The following is a 12,929-nucleotide window of genomic DNA, read 5'->3' on the forward strand; positions in this document are numbered from 1 at the left end:
GGCATGGAAAATACCAATAAGAAAATTAGCGAAAGTTTACAATGCTAATGTATTTATTGTACAGGACCAATACGACCTGTACAGGACCGGTCCAGGACGTGCTGAAACATGGTAACTGACTTAAAAAACTGTGGTTTATCTTAAATATATTTTCAGCCACGTTAAAGTGAATAATTCCTTGAATGTATATATGATTCTGACTGTTCTAGTATTGATGTCCAATAAAACAATGCAATCATTTCACAAATACGTGTCATTAAAGGTAAATATATCACATTCTCATCAATATTCTTCACAGGTGGTGAGCTGTAGTGGTTTAGGTATCAGATATTTCGATGTTTGAGGGGCAAGCTCCACAATACAGTATACTTTAAGGATGTTGCCATGCATGGTAAGATAATTCACAGGGGAAACGACTAGATGAAGCTGTGTAAGATATGAAGATATTGAAACGTTTACATCCACCTCCAACGCTAAACAGATGTATAGTCAATGGCACATGATACCCAGGAACAACATTTAAGTCTCAAAGATTCCAGGACCTAGATTCAGGAAGCTCCATGTATTTTTTCGTAAGTAGGTTTGCTACGAAGGTTCCTAAGTGTGCCCTAAGAAGATGCTTAGGTGCAATTCAATAACGTCCACTTAGGAAGATATTTGTTGGTTCACCTGCGTGCCGATAGAGGTCAATACTGTGTTTCGTTTGGCCAATCAGAGAGCAGCAACATTCTTCATATTGAAGATTTAGCGCTGGCTTATCAGAGCTCTACTGCCTCCTATTTACGTCGATTTTTTTTTATAAAATTAGTATATTTCGAAGTAAAACTGTTTTTTCAACTTCTACAGGCAGCACGGACATTGTAGTAAACAAATATGTTACATTTGTTGTTTACTTACGTAATTCTAAGAGATACTGTGCAGCTGTCCTTGTTGCTCGGAAGATGCGCTGACAATTATTGAATATATTTACTGAAATTACCCAAGGGCCACTAACTATCTAGTGGCCTCGACGAGAACAGAAAGTCGGCGGCTTGTTAAAGTGCCCGCCAATTGCCTTAATGATATTTTTTAGCTGGAATTTGGCATTTACGGCGTCAGCGGGTAGGCGGTTCCATTGGTTTATAACCCTCTTGGTGGAAAAAATAAATTTTCAGTCCTACTTGAGAGAACATACTCTCCAACACTATTTGTGATTGCCCTGTTATCAGTGACTTCATACCAAACGGTATGAGGTATTTTGAGCTCTGTAATTACTTCATACACTCAGGAATATTGGAAGATATTCTTGTGCTGCACCCAGATTTTGCCAGTGGAGACTAATAGATCAGCATTAAGTATTTTGTTCTCTCCTAATTCCATGTATGACTGGCCATCCTGTGGGGTGAGGATGTTGGATGAGCTTGTAGCTGGTTTCTGATCTACATTTTGTGGTCCTTTATACAGAATAGGGAAGCAGCACATTGCTGTGTATACCTAAACATGTTAAAAAATACATTGTTTGAGAGGAGTCTTATAGAAACTGGTAAGAGTAATTATAATATAATGTTTCCCTGATTCAGTGCTTACCTCTTGTGAAAATCGAGAAGAGTTGCTTAGTCAGAGTTGATTTGTTTTTTGTATTGAGGCTGGTATTTTCTAAATTGATTCCATGTATGTCTAACCATCCTGTGAGATGGGAGTATTAGATTAACTTATAGCTAGTTTTTTATCTACACTGTCTAATATTCCATATAGAATAGGGTAGCAGCACATTGCTGTGTATACCTAATCTTCTTAATAAAAAAATCAGTAATAAAGATTTTAAATTATAGTTTGTATTATTACAAATACAGTACTGTATTATCCTTATTAAATCATGTTGACCATGGATCATTAAGAACTCATGTTGATATGTAATAGTCATATTTCTTTTGAACTTCTAATCCAAGCTAATCATTCATTAAATTGTGCATTATGTCTCAATTTTTCACTTCCTTGGATATACTGTACAGTACAAAAAGATAGGATAAAAATAAACCAGTAATATTTCTTTCATTATATTTTTTATTTAAATAACTGCATCAATATTCTTACAGCTGACAGGATTTGTTTTACCATACACCTGCATTGTTTGTTAAAAACAAAATTTGGTTTATTGTTACACACAATGGTGCTACATAGCCTTCCCAGCTTGGTGCCTTCTTTTAATACTTACTGATTAAAAAATAAATAATAAATTCATTTTATTCAGGAAAAGTACATACAGTTGATTTACAAACATAATGTTGGATTTATAGACAGAGCTAGTACATACAACACCTAAAGCCACTAATACTCATAGCATTTCGGGCAAGGTGTGGGGGAAAAAACACTTAGACTAAAACTTGATAGTAATCGGGATTAGGTATAAATTTGGTTGAAAGAAGGAATAAAAATTACAAAAAGGGGGGTTAACATAGCATAAATCAGCAATTGCACATGTTGGTGAACAGCATTGTTTAAAAAATAGCAAGACATGGGTAGACATTTAGGGGGTAAGTTAGGTTACATGGAGTTAATTAGGCAGTACTTGGTTTAACTCTTAAACTGGTTGAGAGAGGTACAGCCTTTGACATGATTCGGGAGGTCATTCCACATTCTGGGTCCCTTGATTTGTAGAGCACTTCTAGTTTGGCTACACACAGCCAAATTGAGTAACAGGAAGAGGTCTTGGACACAAATTTGTTCCATGCTAAATGTAGAGGAATCAGCTGAGTATTCCTCAAATAAAATAAGTTGCCTCAGCTTATAAGGTAAATAAAATAAGCATTTCTCAAATAAGTAGCTGCCTCACCTCACTGCCTTACTGCTACATAGCCTTCCCGGCATGGTGCCTTCTTTTGATAATTACTTGTTCCACACCCAAATTGTATAACAGGAAGAGGTCTTGGACCCCTACTTCCCTCTCTCTTTTTTAATAGTCTATATAGTGTTACGGTGCCCTCTCCTATTTCTTTCGTTTGCCTGCTTTAAGAGTCATATCAGCTCTCCCTACTGATTCTCTGAGGTTCAGGGAATCTATTGATATATGTGGCGACCAGACCGGCTGCCAGTTAAGGGAGAAAGTTCCATTATAAGTTGTAAGTAAGGGGAAATTGGCGCCCTGATATAAAATGAAAGAGTATCCCCTACTGCAGATATGACGTTTTGGAAGGGACACTAGCCGATCGCGGATTGGCCGACTTAGGTCGCGGGCGACCAATCAGGGCCCGCCATGACGTCACCGAGTGCCCCGGGCGGCGCCAACGTCAGAGTTGACCTGACCGTGAAGGCGAGAGGACGCACCTCGGTCAGCTCTCAAGGATTTGAGGCTCTACAAGCCTTTCTTAGTGGATTAGAGCTGGCTATCGCAGCCCATCTTACGTATTGGAGACCCGCGCTTCTGGGAAGCAAAAAGGAACCAAGTTTATTGAGCAAAAGTGTGCCAAACTTGGAAAATATTCGGCGGCGACGCTGGACGTTGAGGGCCTGGAAAGGTGTGGCGGGCAGGCCTAGCTATGACCGAGTCACATCCACTGAGGGTTTTGGAAGGACGACACCGTTCCTAGGACAAGGAGCAACGCCTTGTGGAAGGGGCGAGTGTGGGAAAATAGTGATTAGCTCAGTGCCCATCGATGAACCAGGATTGGAGTAGCTGAATCTCAGGGATTGGAACGGCGACGACGCGAAGGCTCCACGACACCTGAGGACCTGTGGAACGTTCCTGGATCGTCAAGGATCGACTCAGGAAGCGTGGGAAACTCACACCATCGAGGGACTGGCGTCGTGAGCCAGGAATGTAAGGTAGATCATTTTCCCTCCCATTACCCCGTGTGTGAGTAGGCTAGTTAGGTCACATATTTACTTATGTTTGTGGCAATAGGACATTAATACTTTAGTAGTAGAATAGGCTGCAAGGCAGCTTGTGTCCAGGACTGTCAGAGGGGACAGTGTGTATGGATGGCAGGACAGTGAAGAAGAGGCGCCGACGTGGTGAAGAGGCCCTCCTGTGAGAGAGTGTGGGACTCCTGTCTTTCTGCCCAGTTGAAGGAGTGTTGGAGGTCGTGGAAGAAGAGGCTGACGATCTCCAGACTTATTACCCTTATTTTCATATTCATGTATTACTTGTGATTGTATGTGTGTTCATGTAATTTGCGTCAGTAAATTCACACATTTTATCATTGTGTTTAAGTGTGCCTCCATTTATAATATTTCTCTATGAGCATACACGAAGGTTATCATAGTACCACCTAGGGAACACTACGTTCTCTATAGAAGTTCTTATTGCCTGGAGAGTGGTAAAGACAGCACAGACTTACATAAAAGTGTACCCTTAGCCATTCGATCAGTATCAGTGCCTGAATGGTGGCGACTAGTAACGTGGTGGCTAGAGAGAGGTAAAGCCACACAGACCTTCCTGGGAGAGTACCCTGGGCCGACAGTCTAGTAGCAGATCTATGGGAGTAGCAATCTTCTGGCTACAAACAATATATAATACACCCACTGAACTGCATTGCTGGGGTGCAGATATAATAACCCAGCTGGCGACCTTGTTAAGAAGAAGATAGAGAAGACAGGCGGGAAAGGAGTTCCTGCAACCTTTTTGTCTGGCAGGCAAGACTCAGGGAGGTTATGGTTATAAGGTAAGCCTGAGTCTTCCTTCACTCCTCCACGGGTCTAGGCCGGAACTGTTAACAGTAGTTTCCCCGTGTTTGACTGAAGGGCTTCCAGGGTGAATCAGTGGCACCCCTTTTGTGGTGGAAGCAAAGACCTGCGGAGGTGGGCATTGTTGGTCCTCTCCTGTGTGACCAAGGAGACTCCGGTGAATCCCGGGAGTTGGAGGGGCTGAATATTTGGCCTTTTGAGCCCCTATCAGCCGAGTGCTAGCAGAGCCCCGGCCCACCCCTCGTGACAATAGTCATAATTATACCTTTAAGTATTCAATGAATAAAGTTTTTGACATTTTTACCCTTCTCCTTACCTAACATCATTTGTGCAGCATATTTTTATTTTGTCTCACCCAGATTTAATTTAAAAATAAAACCAAACTAAATAAATTAGAAATGGGTATGTATAGCTAAGGTACGCCCTTACTACTAGGTGAACAGGAGCATTTGGTGATAGTAAATGATCCCATCAGGCAGGGCTCATCACCTTCTCTCATATTTTATGCTCACCAGTGTTTATTTACTTAATAACTACAGGTATAATATCTTGTTATTATAAAACTAATTCTACTATCATAAAAGACATATTTACTATAAGTTTCAAGCAGAGAATGCATATATAACTAACACGAAGGACTCCTCTTCACTAGATTCAATTTTTATAATCTTTTGTTTATGTTCCAAAATCTTAAAATCGATCCCAGTGTTATGTAGTAGAGAAAAATTGAGTTATATCCAGTTTACGTAAAGCTACGAGTGGTCGAAACCACACTTAGATCCCGGAATGAACTTACGAAGGTTTTTCCACGTAGTGTAGCTACTTGAATACCGACGTAGCCACCACGAAGGCGCTAAGAAGGAAAACATTCATAGCTAAGATGAAAAACTTTCGTAAGTACCTTCCTGAATCTGGCTCCAGATCTTTACAAAGATGATAGGATGTTTAACAAAAATCCTCGCACATGTAGTTAAATATGAGTAAGGCATAAAGTGTATTGTATTCGCAAACTGGTGGGGCAGTTGCAGAGTTAACTACCAAACTCCATGGATTGAACGACCATATGGTTAGACGGTCGACGCTCGAGGAAGCAGAGAACCTAAAACATTTAATTCTATATATGTTAATCCATCATACAGAACTACCTCACCCCTTCCCCTCATAAAGACACATACATACACACAAGTGAACTTGGAGAATGGGCACTAGAAGAAAACCCAGACATAATAACACTCACAGAAACAAAGCTAACGAAAACCATAACAAATGCACTGTTTCCAATGGACTACTATGTAGTAAGGAAAGAGAGAAGGGAGAGGAGGAGATTGCGTAGCTTTGCTGATAAGAATAGGTTGGAGTTTTGAAGAGATGGTAAATCAGAACTGTGAAGGCTTCAGTGACTACATATCAGGCACCATAGCAACTGGAGGACAGAATATTATAGTCATATATAACCCCCCACCGAACGACAGAAGACCCAGAAAGGAATATGATAGAAACAACATTGCCACCATCAATATAATAGAGAGAGCAGCTTCTGTCGCTAGCAGGAACGAGTCCAGACTACTAATTATGGGAGACTTCAACAATGGGAAGATAGATTGGGGGAATAGAGACCCACATGGAGGACGAGACACATAGAGAGCTAAGTTGCTGGACGTGGCAACAAGAAACTATCTAAGTCAACACGTCAAGAGACTGACAAGATGAGAGAAGATGAACCAGCTTTGCTTGATCTGATATTTACCCTAAATGAGTCGAATATAAGGGAAGTTAAGTTGGAAGCCCCCCTTGGGAATGAGTGATCATAGTGTATTGAGCTTTGAGTACCTGGTTGACCTAGGAATTATCTACCCAAAAAAAGAACTGAGAAACAAAGGGCTGGCTTACCTAAACGGAATCTATGAGGAGATGAATAAATTCCTAAGGGATATACATTGGGACACAGAACACAGAACCAAGTCCGTACAAGACATGATGGACTATGTCACCCAAAAGTGTCAGGAGGCTGTAAGCAGGTTTGTCCCAGCCCGAGAGGAAAAAAGCAGAGAAGCAAAAGAAGAATCTGTGGTTTAATAGGGAATGTATGAAAGCAAAGGAGCTGAACAAAAGAGCATGGAGGAACTTCCGTAATAACAGAACACCAGAAAGTAGAGAGAGATACCAGAGAACCAGGAACGAGTATGTTAGTGTGAGAAGAGCAGCTGAGAAAAGGTATGAAAATGATATAGCTACTAAGGCCAAGACCGAACCAAAGCTACTACACAGTCATATCAGGAGGAAGAAAAAAGTGAAGGAACAGGTGATGAAACTTAGGACGGGCGAGGACAGGTACACAGAGAATGACAAAGAGGTGTGTGAAGAACTCAACAAAAGGTTCCAGGATGTCTTTACAATAGAACAGGGAGAAGTCACGGTGCTAGCAGAGGTGGCGGCAAACCAGGCAACCTTGGAAGGGTTACAAATTACACGAGATGAGGTCAAGAAGCACCTATTGGAGCTGGACGTGAGAAAAGCTGTTGGGCCGGACGAAATCTCATCATGGGGTATTGAAAGAGTGTGCAGGAGGACTTTGTTTGCCACTCTCCATAGTGTATAGGTAGGTCTCTGGAAACGGGAGACCTACCAGAAATATGGAAGATGGCTAATGTAGTCCCAATATACAAAAAGGGTGACAGACAAGAGGCACTGAACTACAGGCCAGTGTCCTTAACTTATATACCATGCAAGGTGATGGAGAAGATTATGAGAAAAAATCTAGTAACACATCTGGAGAGAAAGGACTTCGTGACAACCCATCAAAATGGGTTCAGGGAGTGTAAATCTTGCCTTACAGGCTTAATAGAATTCTACGATCAGGTGACAAAGATTAAGCAAGAAAGAGAAGGATGGGCGGACTGCATTTATTTTGGACTGTCGGAAAGCCAATGACACAGTACCCCATAAAAGGCTGATGCATAATCTGGAGAAACAGGCATGAGTAACTGGTAGGGCGCTCCAGTGGATAAGGGAGTTCTTAAGTAATAGGAAGCAGCGAACTACAGTGAGGGGTGAGACCTCAGATTAGCGTGAAGTCACCAGTGGAGTCCCACAGGGCTCTGTACTCGGACCTATCCTATTTCTGATATACGTAAATGATCTCCCAGAGGGTATAGACTCATTCCTCTCAATGTTTGCTGACGACGCCAAAATTATGAGAAGGATTAAGACTGACGAGGACAGCTTGAGGCTTAAAGAAGACCTGAACAAACTGCAGGAATGGTCGAACAAATGGTTGTTAGAGTTTAACCCAAACAAATGTAATGTAATGAAGATAGGGGAAGGAAGCAGGATACCAGATACAAGGTAACATTATGGAGATTAAATACTTCAAGAGTCAGAGAGATAAAGACCTTGGGGTTGATATCACGCCAGACCTGTTCCCTGAAGCTCAGATCAAGAGGATAACATCAGCGGCATACGCCAGGTTGGCTAACATAAGAACAGCCTTTAGAAAATTGTGTAAGGAATCTTTCAGAACATTATATACCACATATGTCAGACCAATCCTGGAGTATGCGGCACCAGCATGGAGTCCATATCTAGTCAAGCATAAGACTAAACTGGAAAAGGTTCAAAGGTTTGCCACCAGACTAGTACCCGAGCTGAGAGGTATGAGCTACGAGGAGAGACTACAGGAATTAAACCTCACTTCGTTGGAAGACAGAAGAGTTAGGGGCGGACATGATCACCACATTCAAGATTCTCAAGGCAATCGATAGGGTAGATAAAGACAGGCTATTTAACACAGAGGGGGGCTCACGCATTAGGGGACACAGGGGGAACCTGAGTGCCCAAATGAGCCACAGAGATATTGAAAGAACTTTTTTAGTGTCAGAATGGTTCACAAATGGAATGCATTAGGAAGTGAGGTGGTGGAGGCTGACTCCATACACAGTTTCAAGTTTAGATATGATAGAGCCCAATAGACTCAGGAACCTGTACACCTGTTGAATGACGGTTGAAAGGCGGGACCAAAGAGCCAGAGCTCAACCCCCGCAAGCACAATTAGGCGAGTACACAAAAAAGCAATGGTTAGAGAACAAAGAAGACCAACACCAACAATCGAGTTGATAATAGTCCAGGAAGGACTGAAACGTCGTCGTCGTCTCATCTTTTGGTGTGTGGTTTGGTCATCATAAGGAGGCAGAAACAGATACCAATTCAGCAACAGCTCGTATGTACCCTCCACAGGAGCCAATTGGCTTAGCTAAGCGAGAGAAACCAAAGAGAACTCTTAAACTAGATGATTGCGTTTAATGAAGTCTTCACAAAAAAATTAGGACACACAAAGAACGTAAAAACACGAAAATCTTAATAAAAAATCTTCCAAAAAGTTTTTGAGCCAAAAACCAAACACAGCTGACTCCAGCTGGTTACAGTGGGAAAGACTGTGTGTGTAGGTACAATGATAACAGAGAAGGTATCCGTGTTACGACTGTTACAAGGTGTGGTGTAGATGGTCACGGTGTTGACGACCGTTTGCAGTGAAAATACTGCCGTCGACACACTGAACTACTCACCTCGGAGAGTAATGAATCTGAGCCCAAAGCCCCGGGATTGTAAACAAGGATTTCCAAATATTTATTGTGACAGCTGAGTACCAATACTCTCTGGACAGTGTCAGACTCCCGCAGCTGGAAGAGTGCCAGAGTGTGCCAGCAGCTGGAACATGTATCTCTGTCTGTCTGCCTGTCTCTCTCTCTCATACACTATCTCTGTCAATGGTAATGCTCAAGAGAGAGCGAGAGAGATAAAGATTAGCAATGTGTGGGTGAAAGTGAAGAAGAAGGCAGCGTAGAGATGTTAGCAGTGATGTGTTACTTCTCCTCTCCTCTTTAGAATCCTCTTTTAGAAGTATCCTCCTCTTTTAGAAGTATAGAGAATCCCTTTGCAAAATGCAAAGGGATTCTCTATACCAAATTTATATACTTGCACTGTTCACAAATATAGTTAGAGCCAAATACGTGGAAGTCTGTAACTGATTGTATGTAGATGTGGATGTGAGGCGTCAGATAAACTATCTGGAAACGTGACAGTAACCAAGAACAAGATATAAATTAATTCTTCGTGTTCGCTGTTCTCAATAAGAAAGTTTAGACACGAATCTAAATTGATTGCGAGTGTAGTCGTTACTTGGTGAGCTGTTAGGGAGTCGTTGATGGTTTAGGAGAAGAAGCGCTTGGAGGATGAGGTTGAGGTCTTGAGCCGGCTTGAGACATAATGATAGGAAACGATAGAGCAATGAGTGTTGCTTGAGAGTGCAGGATTGTCTCTACCATGTCTTCTCTCTCTCTCTCTCTCTCTACTTTACAAGAAACTAAATTTCATTATTGCTACACTCACCAAAGTCTTGGCATATTCATGTAAATTTTCTCACCATGTTGATATTATTAATTTTGCAATTTGTTTAGTCACTTTCTTTCCTTCACTTCCTCATTGTAACATGTAAATTTTGTCCTAGTTCTTAGAATCTCACCAGCTGCAACATTACAATATGCTTAGTTAGTTCTACTGCTCTTATTTACTCTTGTATTCATCTTTTCAGGAAATTACTGTACTGAGTTTCTTACTTGTATTCTACTTGCTGCTTAAATCCCTATTGTTTTTCTACTATATTTCTGGGGGGGGCCCCTTCGGCTCCCCGGAGCTTGTCCGGGCTGCTATGCTGTTGTCAGACTCTCTCTCTCTCTCTCTCTCTCTCTCTCTCTCTCTCTCTCTCTCTCTCTCTCTCTCTCTCTCTCTCTCTCTCTCTCTCTCTCTCTCTCTCTCTCTCTCTCTCTCTCTCTCTCTGTCTCTCTCTCTCTCTCTCTCTCTCTCTCTCTCTCTCTCTCTCTCTCTCTCTCTCTCTCTCTCTCTCTCTCTCTCTCTCTCTCTCTCTCTCTCTCTCTCTCTCTCTCTCTCTCTCTCTCTCTCTCTCTCTCTCTCTCTCTCTCTCTCTCTCTCTCTCTCTCTCTCTCTCTCTCTCTCTCTCTCTCTCTCTCTCTCTCTCTCTCTCTCTCTCTCTCTCTCTCTCTCTCTCTCTCTCTCTCTCTCTCTCTCTCTCTCTCTCTCTCTCTCTCTCTCTCTCTCTCTCTCTCTCTCTCTCTCTCTCTCTCTCTCTCTCTCTCTCTCTCTCTCTCTCTCTCTCTCTCTCTCTCTCTCTCTCTCTCTCTCTCTCTCTCTCTCTCTCTCTCTCTCTCTCTCTCTCTCTCTCTCTCTCTCTCTCTCTCTCTCTCTCTCTCTCTCTCTCTCTCTCTCTCTCTCTCTCTCTCTCTCTCTCTCTCTCTCTCTCTCTCTCTCTCTCTCTCTCTCTCTCTCTCTCTCTCTCTCTCTCTCTCTCTCTCTCTCTCTCTCTCTCTCTCTCTCTCTCTCTCTCTCTCTCTCTCTCTCTCTCTCTCTCTCTCTGTCTCTCTCTCTCTCTCTCTCTCTCTCTCTCTCTCTCTCTCTCTCTCTCTGTCTCTCTCTCTCTCTCTCTCTCTCTCTCTCTCTCTATCTCTATCTCAGCGGCAGACATTGTCATGTGTGTGTGTGTGTGCTAATCTAGTTGTGCTTGCGGGGGTAGAGACCTGTTCTTTCGGCTCGCCTCTCGACTGTCAATCAATCAACTGTTACTAAATACTAACTAATTTTCTTTTTCTTTTTTTTTCCTCCACACACACAGACACACCAAGGAAGCAGCCCGTAGCATCATTCAGGTTTCTGAACGACGTTCTAACTGTTTCCAGTGTAGAGTATGCTGCTGTCGTTATCCTACTTATATGTGCCTCAGGAGTTAGATTACGTGTTACGTCCACTCCGGGGTCTCTTTCTCGAATCGTCACAGGTAGGCAGTTCCCCTTCATTGTGTGCAGTCCCTTTGGTCTCCTATCACCTGATCTCATTTCCATAACTTTACATTTACTCTTGTTGAACTCCAGTAGCCATTTCTGTGACCATCTCTGCAACCTGTCCAGGTCCTCTAGAAGGATCCTACAATCCTCATCTGTCACATCTCGTCTCATTAGTTTTGCATCATCCGCGAACATTGACATGTAGGATTCCCCTCCTGTAAACATATCATTTACGTAAATTATAAATAGAATTGGTCCCAGCACCGATCCTTGAGATATTCCACTCGTTACTGTTCGCCAGTCCGACTTCTCGCCCCTTACCATTACCCTCTGGCTCCATCCTGTTAGGTAGTGCCTTACCATTGCTAGGGCCTTTCCTACCACCCCCGCCTGCCTCTCAAGTTTGAATAGCAGTCTCATGTGTGGTACTGTATCCAAGGCATTTTGGCAGTCTAGAACTATGAAGTCTGCCCAACCTTCTCTGTCCTGCCTTATCCTTGTTATTTTGTCATAGAATTCCAAAAAGTTTATTACGCATGATTTCCTTGTCCAGAATCCATGTTAGTGTTTCTTAACAAATCTAATGCTCTCCAAGTGTGCAACAAGTCTTAGCCTAAATATTCTTTCAAGTTTATTGCAAGGGATGCTTGTCAGTGATACGGGTCTGTAGGTAAGTGCTTCCTCCCTGTCTCCATTCTTGAAAATCGGTACGACATTTGCCTTCTTCCAGCAACTAAGCAATTCTCCAGACAAAAGTGACTCATTAATGATCATTGCCAGAGGTGTGTGTGTGTGTGTGTGTGTGTGTGTGTGTGTGTGTGTGTGTGTGTGTGTGTGTGTGTGTGTGTGTGTGTGTGTGTGTGTGTGTACTCACCTAGTTGTACTCACCTAGTTGTGTTTGCGGGGGTTGAGCTCTGGCTCTTTGGTCCCGCCTCTCAACCGTCAATCAACAGGTGTACAGATTCATGAGCCTATCGGGCTCTGTCATATCTACATTTCTATCATTTCTAATATCTCTGTGGCTCATTTGGGCACTCAGTTTCCACCTGTGTCCCCTTGTGCGTGTTCCCCTTGTGTTAAATAGACTGTCTTTATCTACCCTATCAATCCCCTTCAGAATCTTGAATGTGGTGATCATGTCCCCCCTAACTCTTCTGTCTTCCAGCGAAGTGAGGTTTAATTCCCGTAGTCTCTCCTCGTAGCTCATACCTCTCAGCTCGGGTACTAGTCTGGTGGCAAACCTTTGAACCTTTTCCAGTTTAGTCTTATCCTTGACTAGATATGGACTCCATGCTGGGGCTGCATACTCCAGGATTGGCCTGACATATGTGGTATACAAAGTTCTGAATGATTCTTTACACAAGTTTCTGAATGCCGTTCGTATGTTGGCCAGCCTGGCATATGCCGCTGATGTTA

Source organism: Procambarus clarkii, chromosome 14, assembly GCF_040958095.1.
Source record: "Procambarus clarkii isolate CNS0578487 chromosome 14, FALCON_Pclarkii_2.0, whole genome shotgun sequence".
In the NCBI taxonomy this organism is placed as follows: Eukaryota; Metazoa; Arthropoda; class Malacostraca; order Decapoda; family Cambaridae; genus Procambarus; species Procambarus clarkii.